The 20,340-nt window shown below is 34.3% G+C and overlaps 1 pseudogene; it reads left to right on the forward strand.

Annotated features, from left to right (window-relative positions):
- Positions 1 to 208: 208 nt before the first annotated feature.
- On the forward strand, positions 209 to 19,704 carry LOC142644074 (7-deoxyloganetin glucosyltransferase-like; annotated as a pseudogene).
- The last annotated feature ends 636 nt before the right edge of the window (positions 19,705 to 20,340 follow it).

A 20,340-nucleotide genomic window follows, 5' to 3' on the forward strand; every position in this document is an offset into this window, starting at 1 on the left:
ATCATAGTCTCCTAAAAGCTATCTTATGGGAACAAGTTTTTCAAAGCTCCACCCTAAGATTCAGCAAAAAATGAGACTTGCCATTAGAACCTTACCCCCTAAAATCCAACAGAATATACTAACCCATAAAGCCATAACAAGTTCTTATGATAGATGGATGTACCTTTTCAAAGTATTAGTCTCTACAGCATTTATCAGAACAAAAGACATGACAGACGACATATGGCTATCTCATAAAGCTATATGGTATGAAAGTTTTGGAGAAGCAGACATGGTTTATGAAGGAACAGGTGACAGATACAATCCCTATCTGGGATTACTTATCAATATAGAGACAAAAGATCCAGTAATTCGTGATACTTTATGGTTATCTGAAATGCTAGAAGCAGGGTTTATCAGCAAATTAATCATAACTTCTGGAATTAAGATTAGTTTATCTTCCAAAGTCATCCAAGAAGTAGCCGCACAGATTGGAGGACTTAATTATATGAAGATCACTATCTGGAGTACTCTTCTAGCTTGGGATAGTAGTTATTATATGGAATCTCAGCGAGCACACATTTTGGTTCTTATTCATGATTGGGGTTGTATCCTTGAATACAACTGGTATACAGGAGGCTATTTGGAAAAGAAAGATTGTTAAGGATCCTAGAATGATACAGATTGAAAGACAGACAAATAGATCACTATGCACTGGCGATAGATCACTATTCACTGGCGACAAAATCAATATTTCACTGGCAATAGATCACTATTCACCAGCACACGTGAATAGCTTCCAGACAAATACAGACAGAGGTTCAAAAGTTACTACTATTTACTAGCATGCGTAAAAAGAGATTTGATAGATTCCCGAAATCTGAAAGATTCTCAGACAGACGCAGACAGACTATTAATCATCAGTACTAATTTCCATACGACTGATAGATTAACTTGAGTTAAATTTATCTACTCAGGTTACTTTACCATGGTTCATTTCACCTATAAAAGAGACAGACTACCAAGACAGAAGACAAATTTCTAAGTTTCTAAGATTCTAAGCTTTTAAGTTCCAAGTTTTAGAAAGCCTTTTGTAATAGCCTTCGCTCTCCCTCAGAAAGACTTTTGTACTCTCTCCCCCTCTTGTAATCTTGTAACCTTTCTCTTCTGACAGTTTTTTTTTCAAGCTTGTATCAAAGACAGCAGTTTGTTTTCAAGTTTATCAAAGACTAAAGTTTTTATTCAAGTGAGATTTTACTAGTTTCTGTTTTCATATTCTATACTCCATTTTAACCTTATTTTGAATATATCTATTTTGCTATTTACTCTCTTTATTATCTATTTTATCATTGTTTATGCTTCCATATTACTGCTGTGCTCTCTCCTGGGTAGTCATTGGTATTGAGCATCTGGATCATAAAACACCTAATGAACAGTGAATGATTTATGTAGAAAAAACAGTGAACGATTTTTCAAATAATGTTGAATAGAAAATAATTTTATGCAGATAGCTAAAAATAGTTTATGTAGAAAACAGTGAACAATTTTTATGAGAAAACAGTGAACAGTTTTAATTAATGCAGAAAACAGATTTTATGAATGCAGTAAGCAGATTTGAATATACTGTAAACATGATGTAGCGCCAACTGTGGTATGAGTAGTTTTTTGAAGACACGTCATCAGCTTGCTGTTGTAGCACCAACTGTAGTCATACGAACCACATGCGCCAACAGACGCCACTGTTTGCTGCTCAACAACTCGGCACGATTTCACACACTGTCCAGTCATATCATCCACATTCACGTGAATACTTAAATATATGAATAATCGTACACTAGTGCTAGGGACATAGCACTATGTCAATTAAATATGATGCTCTGTTCAAGAACACTACAACTACCGCCCACATCTTCAAATCTCACTATGACATTGGGAACATTTAAAATCCTGTTCATGTAGTGTTTTTCTAGCCTGTATTGACATGACAAGCCCTAATAACTGAAATTATAATACTTGGAACATGAAATAAGGTTATAAATGCACCACAATAATGATCTTATTTCTACCCCCACTAACTTCGTAGATTGACTAAGCTATGAGTCGCAATGCCTCAACATCAAATCGTACAATGCGAAACAAGTTTGGATCTACTTCAACAAATGGATTATCACAAGTACCAACAGATCAACAACTACAGACATACACAGACCACTATGGAGGGAAATGGGTTGGAAAGAAGAGAGATTTCCTTAATATGCCAATATACACGTACGAGAGTCTTGGAAGCGTCGGACACATCATGGTCAGCAAACCTACAAAACTAAGTACAGATACCACCGCAATAGAGTTCACCGTAGCAAAACCACCATGATTAACCCTATACGAGAAAAGGTGTGAGTTAGAGGTGTATTATCGTTGGCATGGGTTATGAGTTCCTAAGGCACGGTCAACTGAGTTACCTAGAATGAACCTGTCAACATACTTGCTCATCTTGAATTAGAGAAAAATCAAATGCAAAGGCGATTAGACCGTTTTCATGCAATCCAAAAAGCTAGGAAGCATCTAAAGGGGAATGCGCAAGAGCGAGCCATCAAGTCTATTAATGAAGTTACTACGTTAGATGATGAAAGAGATATTTCAGACTTCTCAGATTCAAGTAATGATGATTTCCAAAAATTCCTACCTATGAACATTAGACGTTGTTGTTAATGTCCACCATTGCTACACTGATGTTCGCAGTGCTGCATATGCTGCTCAACAATTTGGTACGTTCTTTGATTTTCCATTGAGTTTACATGATTTTGTTCATTCAATGATTTCGAATTTTTCAACAAATTCGGATGATGAATAGTACATAGTTTTCCATTTAATTTTTACGATTTTGTACATTTAACGAATCCAAACTTTTCAACAAATTCATACTATCTGTACATCTAATTTACACAATTTTATTTTGTACTTCCAAGATTTTATAGATTCAAAGAATAAATTTTGTTTTTTACAAATTTGAACGATCTATACATCTAATGTACACAATTTTCTCTTGAATTTTCACAATTTTGTACTTTCAACAAAATTTGATAGGCCAAAAACGTATTGACCCCGAGTGATTAATTAATCGATTAATTAGCCAAATTTATTAATTAATCAAATTAACATGCAAAGCGCGTGGTAGCACAAACAAATCACTAATTAAACTAAGTGCAGCGGAAATTAAATTGACACGGTGATTTTTTTTTGAATGGGGAAAACTAACGTGGCAAAAACCCCACCGGGTGATTTTAAAGTCACCACTCCTGAGAAAACAATAAACAATTTTTATGAGAAAACAATGAACAGTTTTAATTAATGCAGAAAACCGATTTTATGAATGCAGTAAGTGGATTCAAATATACAGTAAACATGATGTGCAGAGAGCAAATTTTATTAATGTAGAAAAAGATTTTATCAATGCAGAAAAATAGATTCGTTTATTGTGAAATTTAAGCATGAAAAAGCATTCAAATTTGGCGTTTAAATTTAGAAAACATGATTTTAGTACGTGTTTTATAAGAAAACAGTGAAAAAATTTTTACATAGTGAACAAAAAATAATTTACACAGAAAAGAGAGTGAACAATTTTTTAAATAATGCTGAACAGAAAATAATTTTATGCAAAATCATAGAAATAGTTTATGCAGAAAACAGTGACCAATCTTTATGAAAAAAAAATGAACAGTTTTAATTAATGCTGCAAAATCATAGAAATAGTTTATGCTGAAAACAATGAACAATCTTTATGAAAAAAAAAATGAACAGTTTTAATTAATGCAGAAAACAGATTTTATGAATGTAGTAAGCAGATTCAAATATACAGTAAACATGATGTACAGAGAGCAAATTTTATTAATGTAGAAATAGATTTTATCAATGCAGAAAAATAGATTCGATTATTGTGAAATTCAAACATGAAAAAGCATTTAGATTTGGCGTTTAAATTTAGAACCATGATTTCACTAGGTGTTTTATGAGAAAACAGTGAATAATTTTTTAAATAGTGAACAAAGAATAATTTACGCAAAAAAGAGAGTAAACAATTTTTTAAATAATGCTGAACAAAAAATAATTTTATGCAGAATGCTAGAAATAGTTTGTGCAGAAAAAAATGAACAATTTTTATGAGAAAACAATGAGCAATTTTAATTAATGTCTCTATAATTTACAATGCTTCTATTTAAATAAATAAAAACATAAAAAGGTACTTATTTCTATATTTATGTTTATTTGTCGATTATCCAAAAAAAAAGTTATAAGGAACTCGAGTTTATTGAACTGGAGTTCCTTACAAGGTACTCGAGCTTGGTAAGCTCGAGTACTGTAGAAATAAATATAAACATAATTTTAATTATAATAGGTACTTGAGCCTGGTATACTCGAGTACTGTGTTGTATGGAACTCGAGTTTACCAAGTTTGAGTACCACATTATTTTTTTTTAATTGCATAAATTCCAACTAAGTAGTGTCACGGTGGCGGAACTGATGAGGAACTCAAGTTTCATAAACTCGAGTATCATTTGGAACTCGAGTTTTTGAAATTCGAGTTCTAGAAAAGTGGTATTTCCCTATTTAGTTTCGAAACAGTGTTTTTTTGCTACAAATTTCTGAAAATTGTGGTATTTGGCCATTTTCACCCATTTATTTGTCTCAATCTTATACGTAGATGAGGGCTACTTGAGTAACGGATTTCTTGATACTGCCATAGATTGGATACCAGAAATGAGAGGGATTCGATTGAAAGATCTTCCAAAAAATTTTCGGTCCACCGATGAGAATGACATAATGTTCAATTACAACTTAGAAGCAGTGAATAATGTTGTGAAAGCTAGGTCTATTATCCTGAACACCTTTGATGATTTGGAAGAAGAGGATTTAGAAGCCACCAAAATTAAGTATCCCAATCTTTACACTATTTGTCCACTGTCTATGCTTAATCAACAACTCTAGAAACAAAGCTGGAGACTGTTGAATCAAACTTGTGGAAGGAAGATAATGACTACTTAAGCTGGTTAGATAAAAGGGAGCCCAATTCTGTTGTTTATGTGAATTTTGGAAGCCTAATAATAATGAATTTCTGACCAATTGTGTGAATTTTCTTGGGGACTTGCTATGGGTCATACGCTCAAATCTTGTGGATGGTGGAATTGAGATCATATCCAAGGAATTCATGGAGGACATTAAAGAAAGAGGATTCCTTTTAAACTGGTTTCCACAAGAGAGTTCTTAGTCAACCTTCAATTGGAGGATTTTTAACTCATTGTGAATGGAATTCTACATTGGAAAGCATTTGTGAGGGGAGTGCCACTAATATGTTGGCCTTTCTTTTCTGAGCAACAAACCAATTGTTTTATTCATGCAATAAGTGAGGCATTGGGATGGAGATTGATACGGATGTGAAGAGAGATGTTAGGACATATGTGATTCATGTTAGGAACATATGTCATCTTGTATTGGCTAATCCTTTGACAAAACACACTTTACTTGTAATTGGGTAGATCTAGGATGTGTTTAACTCTTCAAGAAATAAGGTTTCAAGTTCAAGTGTTAAAGCCATGCAAGTTGGTCCAAGAATCAAGTGATGAAGTGCTAGATTTTAAATCACGATATCTAGCTCGACAGCTAGTATCTATTGAGGTTTAATAAGCTATTTAAGCCCGAGACTCGACAGCTGCTTGATAGATAAAGTATCTATCAAGATTTAAGAAAGTCAATTTTTTAGTTTTGATTTTCATCCAATTTTCGAATACATGTTTAGGTTTTCTTTTCTCACAACCCTAAACATATATAAGGATTGTTTTAAGGGCCGTCACAGCTGATGCACATCAATGCAAAAGTTTTTCACAAGCATATTGTGAATCAGAGACATATGCCCTAGTTCTTCTTTCTCTTGAAGAAGCTACTGTGTTTGTACATCGTAGGGTTTTGTGACCAAGGAGTTTCATGATCTTCATCGTATGATGAACAGAAGAACTTTGCAGCCAACGTCCTTCTTAAGTTGGTGATTAAGTCGTGTACTGGGATCTGTGTATCTATTTGTTAGTCACCTACTGGGAGCCGTGCATTCAAAGGAAAGATTGTCACTACAGAACAAGTTCAATTGGGTATTGGGGTAAAGGTTCAATTGTTGGTTGGTATAAGGTACTAGGATTCCTTTACTTGTAACCGGTTGTTGTAATAATAGTGAATTCTCGGGAGTAATGATCTTAAAATCACCCGGTGGGGTTTTTGCCCTAGAGACTTTCCCCATTCGTAAACAAATCACCGTGTCAACTTTATTTTTCGTTGCATTTTATTTTAGTTGGTGATTTGTTTGTGCTGCCACGCATATTTTATGTTAATCTGATTAATTAATCAACTTAGCTAATTAATTGGTTAATTCATCACAAGGGGTTAATACATTCTTGGCCTATCAAATGTACCAGAGCAAGCACACTCTGATTAGAGTTTAATCTTTGCTGTGTGATCCATTGACCCCTGTTTGTCAAGGATAGAGGACAATCACTCATTGTACCTCCTTTATTTGATAGTACTAACTATGCATACTAGAAAGTACGCATGAGAACTTTCTTGCAATCTTTAGATGAGAAAGTGTCGCAAGCTATAGAGATAGGCTGGACCAAGCCAAAGGAAGCGTTGGCCGATTGGGATGATGCTAAGATCAAGGCGGCAAACTTCAATAGCAAGGCATTGAATGCATTGTTCAGTGCATTCACAAATGAGGAGTTCAAGAAGATATCCTCCATTAAAACTGCGAAGGAAGCATAAAACATTCTCCAGACAACCTATGAGGGAACAAAGGTTGTGAAGGATTTGGAGCTTTAGAGGCTTACTACAAGTTTTGAAGAGATCAAGATGGAGGAGGATGAGTCGTTTGATGAGTTCTATGCCAAGCTTAAGGACATAGTGAACTCAGCCTTTAATCTTGGGGAAACCATTTGTTAGGACATATGTGATTCATGTTAGGAACATATGTCAACATTTTATGTATTTACCAATCCTTTGACAAAACACACTTTACTTGTAATTGGGTAGATCTAGGATGTGTTTAATGCTTCAAGAAATAAGGTTTCAAGTTCAAGTGTTAAAGCCAAGCAAATCTATCCAAGAATCAAGTGAAGAAGTGTTGTTCATTAAAACTTGACAACTAGCTCGAACCTAGTATCTATCGAGGTTTAAAAGAGCAGTTTCAATCCGAGGCTCGACAGCTGCTCGATAGATAAGGTATTTGTCAAGATTTATGAAGTTTAGTTTTTAAGAGCTGATTTTCATCCAATCTGTGAATGTATGTTTGGTCCTATTATTTTAAAAGCTGTCACAGGTTGTACAAGAGCATAATTTAACAAGTGTGAAGAAAAGTGTGATCGGAAACCTAGTTGCCCTAGTTCATCTTAAAGAAGCTACTGTGTTTGTACACCGTAGGGTTTTGTAACCAAGCAACTTCATGATCTTCATTGTGTGATGAATAGAAGAACTTTACAACCAACATCCTTCTCAAGTTGGTGATCAAGTCGCGTACTGGGATCCGTGCATCTATTGGCTAGTCACATACTAGGAGTCATGCAATACAATGAGAGATTGTCACTATAGAACAAGTCCAATTGGGTATTGGGGTAAGGGTTCAACTGTATGTTGGTATAAGGTACTAGGATTCATTTACTCATAACTGCTTGTTTTGATAATAGTGACTTTTCGGGAGTGGTAACCTTAAAATCACTCGATGGGGTTTTTGCCTCGAAGGTTTTCTCCATTCATAAACAAATCACCATGTCCATTTATTTTCCGTTGCATAATTATTTAGTTGGTGATATATTTGTGGTCAATACGTTTTTTGGCCTATCACCATTCCCAAACCCAAGATTGTGAGAAAGGTACTCAGATCTCTACTCAAGAGATTTCATGCCTAGATCACCGCTATTGAGGAATCAAAGGACATCGACAAAATTCCTTTGACAGAGTTGGTTGGCAATTTGCAGACTTATGAGTTGGGTTTGACAAGGATTGAGAAATTAAGTAAGGGTAAGAGCATGACATTGAAGGCCAAGAGCAGTGACATGGATGAGTCTTCAGATGATGAAGATTCTAAAATGAAGTCCTACATTACTAGGCAATTCAAGAAGTTCATGAAGAATTCCAATGCGAAAGGCTTCGACAAGGACCGTAGGCAATCTAGTTCTTCTTAGTCTAAGAGCCAAGGCAAAGGGAAGAAGGATGCTAGGGATGGCAGTCTGTACACTGTTCCGTCAAGACACAAGTGTTTCGGGTGTCAAGGGTTTGGACATAAGAAATAGGAGTGCCCTGCATATCTCAAGACCATTGGGAAAAGCAAGGCACTTACTGCAACATTGAGTGACACCGAACCTGAGGATGATTTCAGAAATGAGGATGACGGAATCCTAAATGCCTTCACTGCCACTGTCAATCCTACTGAGGGGATTGTAGAAGATGTGGATGAAGAAGAGGACCTAGTAGAGTTAAAGTTTGAGAAGATAGATCAACAAGATGACATCTACACAGCCTATGCAAAGTTATACAAGGTCTCTAAAATGCATGAGAAGTTGTATAGGTTGGCAACCAAGAAGTTCAGTAATGTGGAGCTTGAATGAGAAGAAATCTCCATAAAGTTTGATAAAGCCAATCAGACTATTGGAGCACTGAGGTTTGAGAATAATTCCTTGGCTGAGAAGACCAAGAAGATTGAAGCATAGCTGTTTCAAGTCATAGCTCAATGGGAGTGGACTTCGAGTGTAAAACTTGATGAGATGCTCAGCCTTCAGAAATCTGCTTTTGATCGAACTAGTTTAGGGTATGATTTCTCTTCTCCTAATATTGCTTCCTCTAGTACTACTATTTTTGTTTCTTTTGCTAATAATGTTGAATCTGAGAACAATGATGTCAAAACTGTGTTAGCTAGTGAGAACATAGGCAAAGGTAAATCTATCTTAGGAGCACCCCCTAAGCTTGCTAAGAAAGAAACTAAAAACCCTAGGGCTAAGAAGGGTAATCCTATAAGTCTAATACGAAGAAACAACATCTCTGTCATCTATATGGAGCAACTGGACATACTCAATCAAATTGCGATAAGTGGCTAGCCATTCAACAAAGCAACAATATGATCTCATTAGGAAACCAGAATCAATTTCCATCCTTTCTTGCTCCTCTTGGAGATCACCTCAGAACCCTCATGTTCCTTTCGAACTTGAATGATTGCAATTCTTCCCCCTCACCGCCGGTTCAAGGGTTCACTAAAAAGAAAGGTTCCTCCAAGGTGTGGAAGGAAAAAGGCTTTAAGTGATTTAGTCACTTTTCTTTCTCTCCTTTTTTGTGTGTTCGCATTTCTTATGTATTTTGCTTTATTGTTTTGAGTCAGTCTAGTTTATGCATTGCTTTATTTAACATGCTTTTGTTTGTTTGTTTGTTTTCAGTTTTGCTTTATTTTGTTTTTCATAAAATAAAAATAAAAAATTTTGAAAAATTAAAAAAATCCAAATACAACGTGTGTTTGTGTACAATGGTACTTGTGTACCTTGAATGGCCAATGAAACAAAGTTTTCTAAATTTTGTATCTCTTGTAACATAGATGAGCATCTCTATGCACAACTAAGCAAGTGAGCTTGTGGCTCGTGTTTGTGATGAGTAAGTGATGGGAAATTTAGACCCCGGTTGATAGAATTAACAAGTTTTAAACCCAAGTTGTTAATTAGATTTATTATGAATAAACTTGTTAAAAACAAACAAACATCAATATCATGTTAAAATCATATGCAGTGGAAAAGTAAATAAGACAAGATATGATTGTTAGGATGTGTGCCCTTAAATCCTATTGTATGATGTTATGTATGACATTATGTATGACTTAATGTTATGATTAATAAAGTTTTTTTGTTTTTTATTTAAAATAGTGGTAACATAAATATTTGGACATTATCATATAGTCCATAAGATACATAGAATGTGATTTAGTCACAGAAAATATAAGTCACAAGTTCTTTATAAACTCAGAATTTAAGTTCATAGTCGATGTTGAAATTGGGCATTTCATCTGCGAAGACTATAACATATTAACTAAGATGATTTGTCTTGATCATGGAAGTGGAGACTTCTACTTGATATGTTGATATGTTTTAAGAGTCAAGACATATTGAACTGGACTGCTGTGAGATTTATTATTCTCCTAACGACTATCAAATGAATAATAAATCTCACGACTTCTATTTACATAAACTCTTGATCCTGAGAGAATAATGGACCTAATCATGAGGTATAGGTTTCTTTGATATATTAGGAGTGAGATCTAAAGTAACGGTCAAAACCTCAGTATGTTCAGCAGCCACATTTAGTGTTGATGGAACATATATTTTTCAAGATGGAATTCATAATCTCTTAACGGATATATAAAATATTCCCTTGAGATAAGTTTAATGGGTTTGGTTATTCAGAGTGTTAGGCCTAACTACTTTAGTAAAGAGATACTAAAGTATATATTTATGAAATTGAATTTCATAAATATATGATGAATAATCTTAAAGGATTAAACCAGGTACTCAAGGATAAGATGTAGTAATTTACAAAGTGACAGTCTACATTCATGACTTTGTGTTACTACGAATATTTTATGAAGGGTTGCATATATAATAAAGTCTTGGGATATAATTTATTAATAAGGCCTAGAGTGCAATTATATTTATATAGTGGTATTAAATATAATTAATGGTAATTTTGGACTTGTCAAGAGTTGACAGAAAAACCTAAGGCCTATTAGAACTAGTGTCTTATTGGTTCCTTTCGGTCCCACTCCAAGCCACACACTAAAGCCCAATTGGAAAGGCCCAATAGGCCAGCCCAATCAGGTAATCAGTTAGTCATAAAGAAAGAAACATACATAATTTTTTATTAGAGAAAAAAAAGACATCATTGTGAAATGGTGTGTATATGTAAGTAAAGCCACTCGATTATTCTCCCTTAGAAACTGATTGAGAGACCACACTTCTTGGGCATAAAGTGGAATCAGAGTGAAGATTAAAAGTGTTCCCAAGTACTTCTAATCTTTTTTTTGAATTTCTACATACCAAGGTACGCTATCTTGTTCTAAAATTATGAAATTTATATAGTACATGTTATCAATCATGAATGAAATAGATCCTTGTTTGTTACTTCCGCTGTGTGTTTTGTATGAGATAAAAAACTAGATTTTCCAACAATTAGTATCAAAGCCAGGTTTTCATATCATGCTTGTATGGCATGTGATTGGATTATAGAATAAAAGAAAAACGGTTTCTTAATAGTTATTGCATCATTTGGATATGATGAAGAGAATTGCATCACTTGTATATATATGCGTGTGACTATTGAAATAACTGTCATGATGAAAGTATAATACTTAATTGTATAGATTGAAAGGCACTGTTTCGGGATTGAAAGGCACTGTTAATTGTTGTTGTCAATGGATCTCTTGGTTGATATACATTATTAATGGTGCCGTATCTTGTAGCAAGTGCTTGGATATGGTTATTGCATGATATATAGTTATTGTAATAACCGTATTATCTGTGAATCAACTTATTGCATCGTTTGGCTTCTTATATTGATTGTCCATCATGCATTTGTATTACTATATTATGTAATAATCATACAGATTGGATCTTGGAATTTGTATTGCACTGGTTGGAATTCATTGCATGTTTTGGCAAATTGACATAATTGTCATGTGCCTTGGTTTATACGGATTGCATGATACAGATTGCATGACATTGGCCATTTTGCATGTATTATATAAAGAATTCTAACAATCTTTAAGTTATATATATAATGTAATAATCATATATTACATATATTAATCCGTATATTATATTGTATATAATATAATATGGATTTTTAAATGTAATATGGGTTTATATTATGTTATATATATTTATATATATATATTAATGCTAGGATTATGAAATTTATTCCTAATGAGATTAGGATTATGTTTTCAAAGTCTCTATCATTATTATGGTTCTTGATCTTAAAAACCCTTAATTTAAAATATCTAGTGGGAGAGAGATACAAGGGTTGGATCTCACGGCCTCCATTATCGGTTCATAGTAGTGTAGGTAAACACCTTGTCTTGGCGTATATGTCTCGCAATCCCAAAGGAGGGTGTTTACTTCATAGTACTACAAGATTGAACTTACCCGTTTAAAGTAGTGTGGACAAACACCTCGTTTTGCCGCATCTGCCTCGCGATCCCAAAGGAGGGTGTTTTGTTCGATGGTACTACAAGTTTAAACATTATAAGGGAGATGAAATGTGACTATGCATGATTCTAGATAATGGTGTACACTAGACTAAGTGTAATGTTAACCTCCCAAAGAAGCTATCTCATTATTACTTAGAGGCTAAATGTAATACGGCATATTATTAATGTTTGATAAGAGTTATCATGATAGGACTAATAATGAGAATAGTTCTCAACTAATTAATGTGTTTATAATAAACTTGCTACCAAGGAATTATAAACATGGATTGGGTTGTCGTTGCATATATTATTTTATGGTTTTATTAAGGTCCATATTATATGCTTATATGCTAAATTGATAATGTCCAGTTTACTTATTATATTCATGCTTATTATTTTCAGATTTAAATCATGACATCATTTAGACCACTTGTTGCTATTCTTAATCAAAACAAACTGATTGGATCCAACTATGTTGTCTGGAAAAGAAATTTGGACATTGTTCTTACAGCTGAAGAGCACAAATATGTGCTTACTCAACCATGTCCAAGCTTTTCTTCATTAGATGCTCCTCTTAAGGAAAAACAGCGATATGATCGTTGGCAGAAATCTAATGAGATGGCCAAGTGCTATATCCTAGCATCTATTTCAAATGTTCTATAACATCAAATGTAGGATGTAGAACTTGCTTCGGACATAATGCTAAGTCTGAAGGAGATGTTTGGTGAGCAAGGCCATTTTGCAAGGCAAGAAATCATGAAGCAAATTTATTATACCAAAATGGTTGAAGGTAGTTCAGTGAGGGAGCATTGTCTTAGGATGATCTCTAATCTGAACACATTGGAGGTTTTAGGTGCCAATATTGATGGAGAATCCCAAATGGATATGATACTCCAGTCACTATCAGAATCATTCAAGGAATTCAGACTCAATTATAATATGAAGAAAAAGATTTATTCATTTTCTAAATTATTGAATGAGTTGGTAGGGGCGGAAGGCATCCTTGGTATTTCTAGTGTTGAAGCCAATATGGGTAAAGTTTCTACTTCTCAACCTAAGTTGAAAGGCAAGGGAAAGAAGAAGAAGAAAAAGAAAGACTTCACTAAGAAAGATGGTAAATAAATTTCCTTAGGAGTTGCCAACAAAGGAAAGTGTTTCCATTGTGGTGAGCAAGGACATTGGAAGAGGAATTGTCCAATATTCAAGGCTGCCAAGAATAAGGGTATGAAAAGTTCATTTCTTCTTGATATATGTTTGGTACAGAATTCCACGAATTCCTGGTGTGTAGATTCAAGTTGTACAAATCAAATCTGTAATTCTTTGCAGGGATTCCAGGAGACCAGAAAGTGAATGAGGGAAAACTATTTCTTACTTTCGCTGATGGGAGCAGGATTCCAGTTGTAGCTGTTGGAGTGTTTAATTTATGTTTTGAATCTAGAGTTTTAATATTGGAAGACTGTTTGTATGTACCTAATGTTCGTAAGAATGTAATTTCTGCAACTTACTTAGGTAAACATGGATATTGTGTTATCTTGAAAGACAATGTTGTAATAAAGAAGGATAAAATGTTTATCTGTTCTGGCAATATTGTGGATGATCTTGATATTTTAACTCTTGACAAGCATGAATATATACAATTCTGAATTAGATAGTAGCTCTCATGTAAAATCATTAAAGAGAAAATTTCCTTCTACTAGTGATGCATATCTATGACACTTGCGTTTGGGTCATATTAATTCAAATAGGATTCAAAGACTAATCAAAGATGAACTTTTACAGCCCATGGACTTTGATGAATTTCCAGTTTGCGAATCTTGTTTGGAAGGTAAAATGAGCAAAGGACCTTTTAATACAAAAGGTAGAAGAGCCCAAGAGTTGCTTGCATTAGTTCATACAGATGTATGTGGTCCTATGTCAACCCAAGCAAAAGGAGGTTATGAGTACTTCATCACTTTTACAGATGATTACTCAAGATTTGGTTATGTGTACCTAATGAGATGGAAGTCCAAAGCCTTTGAAAAGTTCAAAGAGTTTAAAGTTGATGTTGAAAATCAATTTGATAAACGTATAAAGGCCATTCGATTTGATCGAGGTGGCAAATACCTTCTTGGGATTTCAAGGATTACTTAATTCAAAATGGGATTGTCTCCCAGTTAGCTGCATTTGGAACTTCCCAACAAAATGGTGTAGCGGAAAGAAGGAATATGACTCTTTTGGAAATGGTTAGGTTCATGATGAGTTATTCAATTTTACCAATTTCCTTTTGGGGATATGCACTAAAAAATGCTATGCACATTTTGAATTTAGTTCCATCAAAATCTGTTCCAAACACACCTAAGGAATTGTGGACTGGGCGCAAGTCTAGTATGAAATATCTTCACATTTGGGGATGTCTAGCACATGTGTTGAAAGGGAAGTTTGATAAGTTGGAAGCTAAAACGGAAGTATGCATGTTTTTAGGATATTCAAAGGAAATCAAGGGTTATTTATTCTATAATCATAAATATAACAAAGTGTTTGTTAGCACCAATGCCAAATTTTTGGAAGATGATTATGTGAATAATTTTAATCCTAGAAGTAAAGTTGTATTGGCTGAAATGAATGAGCCTGTAGTTAAATAACCAATGGATGAAACTAAGGATGATGTGGATGTATTAGATACACCACAAGATACTACTCATGAGGTGTCTAGTACACAGGTGCCTCGTCGTAGTGGGAGAATTGTTTGGCCTCCTATAAGATTTATAGGTCTGGGAGAAACTTATGAAGCTATCCCAGAAGAGGCTGAATCGGATCCCTACACTTATGAAGAGGCAATGAATGATATAGATGCACATCATTGGGTCTACGCTATGAAATCTGAATTGGATTCTATGTATTCCAATCATGTATGGGATCTTGTAAAGGTGCCTAACGGCATTAAACTGATTGGTTGCAAATGGGTTTACAAGAGGAAGAGAGGGATAGATGGAAAGGTTGAAACCTTTAAAAAAAGACTAGTGGCGAAAGGGTATACACAAAAAGAAGGTATTGATTATAAAGAAACCTTTTCACCAGTAGCAATGCTTAAATCTATCAGAATTCTCTTATCCATTGCTGCTCATTATGATTATGAGATTTGGCAAATTGATGTCAAGACTGCATTTCTTAATGGCAATCTTGAAGAAGAAATCTATATGATGCAACCGGAAGGTTTCATAGCAAAGAAATAAGAGCATATGGTATGTAAGTTGAAAAAGTCCATTTATGGACTTAACCAAGCATCTAGGTCATGGAACATCAGATTTGATCAAACAATCAAATCCTTTGGTTTTGAAAAACATCTTGATGAACCATGTGTGTACAAAAGACATCAAGACAAAGTTGTAATGTTCCTAGTGCTTTATGTTTATGATATTCTAGTCATTGAAAATGATGTAGGGGTAATGTCATTGGTAAAGGTTTGATTGTCAAGCCAATTTGAAATAAAGGACTTGGGTGTGGCTAACTTTATTCTAGGGATCAAGTTTTGGCGAGATCGCAAGAATAAGATGTTAGGCTTATCACAAGCTGGATATATAGATAAGGTTCTAGAACGGTTTAGCATGCAAAACTCCAAAGGACTTTTGAGTCACATTTGGAAGGAATGGGAGTTAGATTAGTGCACAATAGTCCTTAGGGAAAGTGAGAGACAGTTAGGATGTGTGCCCTTAAATCCTATTGTATTTGTATAACATTATGTATGACTTAATGTTATGATTAATAAAGTTGTTTTATTTATTTTTATCTAAAATAATGCTAACATGAATATTTGAACATTATCATATAGTCCATAAGATGCATAGTATGTGATTTATGTGATTTAGTCACAAAAGATATAAGTCACAAGTTCTTTGTAAACTCAGAATTTAAGTTCGTAGTCGATGATGAAATTGGGCATTTCATCTGCGAAGACTATAACATATTAACTAAGATGATTTATCTTAATCATGGAACTAGAGACTTCTAGTTGATATGTTTTAAGAGTTAAGACATATTGAACTGGACCGCTGTGAGATTTATTATTCTCCTAACGACTGTCAAATGAATAATAAATCTCACAACTTCTATTTACATGAACTCTTAATCCTGAGAGAATAATGGGCCTGATCATAAGGTGTAGGTTGCTATGATATATCAGGAGTGAGATCTAAAATAATGGTCAAAACCTCAGTATGTTGGACAGCCACATTTAGTGTTGATGGAACATATATTCTCAAGATGGAATTCATAATCTCTTAACAGAGATATAAAATATTCCATTGAGATAAGTTTAATAGGTTTGGTTATTCAGAGTGTTAGGCCTAACCACTTTAGCAAAGAGATACTAAAGTATATATTTATGAAATTAGATTTCATAAATATATGATGAATAATCTTAAAGGATTAAACCGGGTACTCAAGGATAAGATGTAGTAATTTACAAAGTGACAGTTTACATTCATGACTTTGTGTTACTACTACGAATATTTTATGAAGGGATTGCATGTATAATAAAGTCTTGGGATATAATTTATTAATAAGGCCTAGAGTGCAATTATATTTATATAGTGGTATTAAATATAATTAATGGTAACTTTGGACTTGTCAAGACTTGACAGAAAAGCCTAAGACCCATTGGAGCTAGTGTCTTATTGGTCCCACTCCAAGCCACACACTAAAGCCCAATTGGAAAGGCCCAATAGGCCAGCCCAATTAGATAATCAATTAGTTATAAAGGGAGAAACATACAAAATTTTTTACTAGAGAAAAAAAAAAAGACATCATTGTGAAATGGTGTGTATATATGAGTGAAGCCACTCGATTATTCTCCCTTAGAAACTGATTAAGAGACCACACTTCTTGGGCATAAAGTGGAATTGGAATGAAGATTAAAAGTGTTCCCAAGTACTTCTAATCTTCGTTTTGAATTTCTACACACCAAGGTACGCTATCTTGTTCTTAAATTCTGAAATTTACATAGTGCATGTTATCAATCATGAATAAAATAGATCATTGTTTGTTGCTTTCGCTGTGTGTTTTGTATGAGATACAAAACCAGATTTTCCAACAATGACGACCCAAGAAAACTAATGAAACCAACCAGTTTCACAGTATATAACCTGGGGGGAAACCTCCCCGAAAAGCAATCCATTATAGTAAAGAGAAGTTTCAGATCTAGTACAAAACCTTTGTCCCTAAACTCTACAATCCCTGAAGATGAACTTATAGCAGAAACCTTCTACCGCTTTAGAACCTCTGAACTCTTCAATATATGAACGCCACCCTTTTGATGCATGGATTCTAATACGTGACTTACTCACTAACTTGAGGAAGAAGAATGTTGGCTGCAAAGTTCTTCACTTCATCAACAATGAATATTAAGAAGCACTTGATTACAAAATCCTAAGGCGCAAAGACGCAGTAACTTCTTTCAGAGCGAATAAGGCTTCGGTCACCTTTATCATATGTTCTTCTTGTAATCTCTTATGTGACAGCCTCTAAAATAAGCCTTAGATATGTCTTGGATTGTGAGAAAAGAAACCCTACACAAATACATAAGAATGGGTCGAAAATCAGATCTGAAAATTCTGATTTCCGTAACCTTGATAGATGCCTCGATAGATAGTATCTGTCGAGCCTCATTAAACCTCAATAAATAGCTATCTGTCGAGCATGTGTCGAGCTATCTGTCTACAGGTGTCGAGCTATCTGCCCAACTTTAGTGAACAACTTTTCTTCACTTGTTTTTTGGTCTAATCTTCATGGCTTTAATACTAGACTTGAACAACATGTTCTTTGAACTATTAAACACATCATAGATCTACCCAAATACAAGTAAAGTGCGTTTTGTCAAAGGATTAGCCAACTACATAAAATATGTCCTTGACAATCTCCCCCTTTGGCAATCCGTGACAAAACCACAACAAACAAATGAACATATGAGAGAAGTCATAAATCACTCAACTCATACTCACTTGTTGAATACAATAAAATCTATCCTAACATAAACTCTTGAAAAACTTTGCAAGAAGAGAGTTCATGGCAAGAAGACTTTGACAACCTGTATTTCTGAAACACTTGAACAAAACTCATCAAGGCATCTTTGTGTGAAGCAGAAATAAAAGATTGCATACAAAAGAAGGAAGCATGTGTATAAAGAAAGAAAAGAAACAACACATGTAGAGATAGGTGAAGAAAACATATATTATCACATATATATCAAAGATAAGCACAATGTATGTAAACATGATCACAAGACTGGTGTACAAGAACAAGAAGCTAAAAGAAGCTCCTACAACAACAAGGAGGTAAACACTCCCCCTAACAAGATGAAACACATCTCCCCCTTACAAGGGCATGTATTTCTCCCCCTAACTTGTAGTATCTTGAAAAGAAACCACAATATCTCCAAATTCTCCAATTTCTCCCATTTTTTTGTCATGATTAACAAAGGGTACAAGAAGCTTTAAAGCTTCACCCGAGAAACATAAAGATGATAAAAAATGATCAAGGAGGCACAAGGAATCTATAAAAATGCATGAATGTAATGAAACAATATGTTATGGATGACAAGATAAAAGAAAGATGAAAAACATGTAAAAAAAACAATGCATGCAAGAGAATCTCGATGGATCGAGAGGTGTCGAGAAGCTATCGAGCATACCTCGATGGATCGAATAGCTATCGAGAAGCTATTGATGAGACAAGAGATATCTCGATGGATCCACCTAGCTATCGAAAGGTGTCGAGATTGCGATAAGATGCAAGAGAAGAGCTCGACAGATAAGCCAAGTGTCGAGAGGTGTCGAGATGCTGTCGAGATGCTTTAAAAACAGTTTTTCAAGAAGAAAAAAACACAGACATGAATGCAATCAAACATGCAACTCAACCAAAGATCCAAACAACATTTTGATCTCTCAAAAATGTCTCTCAATAAGAAAAAAAATGTCATGCATTTTGATCCAAAACACACACACACACACACTAAATAAGTCTAACCAATTTTATATTTCAAAAACAAGTCAAGATAGTTTAATGAGCATACATTAACACATGTAAACCTTATGATGGCCAAATCACATTGTACCTGTACATGTATCAAGAGTAACAAAGAATATTGCGTGTTGTGTGTGAAGAACATCGCAAGATTGCATAAGTGTCTCATTGTTATGACGATTTAAGATATGAGAAAATCACTTTAACTCATACACAATCATAAATGTTTAATGGAGGACTATCACCTTCGAGGTACATCATATAACTCCTACATCTCCTAGAAAACACGCTTGCAATCATGTTCTAAAGCATTTGTTCTTTTTGCTTTTATTTCTTTGCATATTTTCTTTTATCAAACAAATCATGCATGGGTATACAAAGGATAGAAAAGATATACCCAATTATGTTAAGCTTTTTGACATTGCACTTTTGCTATGCTGAAGTATACAGATGTCATTGTCATGATTGACGGGTAACAGCAGTGAGATGGTTATTTATGCCTTTCTCTTAAGATTTTCTAGTTCTTCCTGTTAAAAATAGTAATACGAGTGTTAAGTACAAGAGATTACTTAATCTTACTTATCACAAACAAAGAGCCATAAAGCTCACTTGCTTAGTTGTGCATAGAAATGCTCATCTAAGATACAAACGATACAATGTTTAGAGAACTTTGCTTCAAAGGCCATTTTAAGGTTCACAAGAACCAATGTACACATACACACATTGTTTTTGTATTTTTCTAGAAATTTTTTCTTTTTTTTTTTATTTTGAAAACAAAACAAAACAAAATAAAAACTAAACAACCAAACAAAAACAGACAAACAACATGAAATCATGAAAGAAAGATGCATATGCATGAAAGCTTGATTCCAAAAGTCATAACTCGTTATTGAAACAGTTGCCTATCTTTAAAAACAAATAAATTTACTACATCTACCATCGTTGACAAAGCAACCCGACAAAAACCTATCATCTCACAGATTCAACACCTTGCCAAAAACCCAAATCACCCCACCTCCATCATCACCCACCAACTAAACCCACACACCCTCCGTCACCCACCAACTAGATCATGACCTATAAATCTAATAGACCAAGAATGTATTGACTAC

This window comes from Castanea sativa, chromosome 7 (genome assembly GCF_040712315.1).
Source record: "Castanea sativa cultivar Marrone di Chiusa Pesio chromosome 7, ASM4071231v1".
Taxonomy (NCBI): Eukaryota; Viridiplantae; Streptophyta; class Magnoliopsida; order Fagales; family Fagaceae; genus Castanea; species Castanea sativa.